At 48.3% G+C, this 1,295-nt stretch overlaps 1 non-coding gene across 1 annotated transcript; it reads right to left on the bottom strand.

Moving 5' to 3' along the window:
• Positions 1–866: 866 nt before the first annotated feature.
• Positions 867–1,057, bottom strand: LOC130310526 (U2 spliceosomal RNA). Its single transcript, XR_008859037.1, has one exon. It is a non-coding gene; the product is annotated as a U2 spliceosomal RNA (small nuclear RNA).
• Positions 1,058–1,295: the final 238 nt, after the last annotated feature.

Here is a 1,295-nt window from a genome sequence, read left to right as displayed (position 1 = left end):
TTCTAGAGCATTTTTACAACATTATACATAGGTGCTGAATACATAAAAAGCGACTGTTCAGCGACAGACAAGTCGCATCGGCTGAAAGTAGGCCAGAATGTCAGTCCATGTTGGAGCAGGTTTAGATACAGTCTAAAGCATAGATCTCAAAGTCTGTGCACAGAATTTAGCAAGGGCCTCGCACCTTCTGATGCATCAGGTAGGTGCACAATAGCATAGCCTAACCCTCTGTACTTTGGTCTATATTGATGCGGGACATAGACAGCCAGCTGATGACCAATCCATTAGTGCAATGGATGGCTGGAAGCATTTGTCTTTGCCTTTGCAATACCACAGAAGCAATGCATGGTCAATGTACAGCAATGACACACCTGTGTGAACAGCCAGGAGACCCCCCCCCCCCATGTTATGTTACATAGTTACATAGTTAGTACGGTCGAAAAAAGACATATGTCCATCACGTTCAACCAGGGAATTAAGGGGTAGGGGTGTGGCGCGATATTGGGGAAGGGATGAGATTTTATATTTCTTCATAAGCATTAATCTTATTTTGTCAATTAGGAACATTCAGCACCCACCCGCTATCAAGGCAGCTGCCTATCATGTCATGCCCTACCTGCACAGGTGTGCTGGCTACTCAAATGATCCAATTAAGGAGGCCATTTAGTCAGCAGCAGCAGAAGTCCTGTGCCTGGACGCTCCAACAGGGGCCAGACACAAGCAGAAGCAGAAGCAGCAGAAGCAGCAGCAGCACCACCTTTTGTTTATTGGCTGCAGCAGCAGCAAGGCCCACAGGGCTGGCTAGCTGGCTAGCCAGCAAGCAGGTAGCAATGAAAGTAGGAATCTTTCTTTTTAACCCTGTAAGGGGGTGGTGCACTGTACCCGAAGATACTGCCATATCGGGTCAATGCATAGGGCGACGGAAGCAAGCTTCGAAATCGGCCCCCGTTCTCAAAAATCCATTTAATATATGGTCCCCAGATAGGGGACGTATCAGATATTAAACTGATAAGAACAGATACTACACTTGATCTTAGCCAAAAGGCCGAGAAGCGATAACCGTGAAAGGGGCGGGCCCAACAAGGTCCCCTTCATGGGCACTATCACTGCTTGCTGTCAGGGAGGCTGCCAGACAATTTTCCATGCACACTCTGGGCTGGGGGGCAGTCAACCACCAGTACACACAGCAGAACCTAAACCCATACCATTATTGCTAAGCAGCAAGACAGGGGCCCATTGCACTCCCACGGGGCCTTTTTAAATGCAATCCATAACCCGGATTTGCCAGGAACCCT

Source organism: Hyla sarda, unplaced genomic scaffold (genome assembly GCF_029499605.1).
Source record: "Hyla sarda isolate aHylSar1 unplaced genomic scaffold, aHylSar1.hap1 scaffold_1572, whole genome shotgun sequence".
Classification (NCBI taxonomy): domain Eukaryota; kingdom Metazoa; phylum Chordata; class Amphibia; order Anura; family Hylidae; genus Hyla; species Hyla sarda.
Note: the sequence above shows the minus strand (reverse complement) of the source record. Positions and strands in the feature narration are given on the sequence as shown.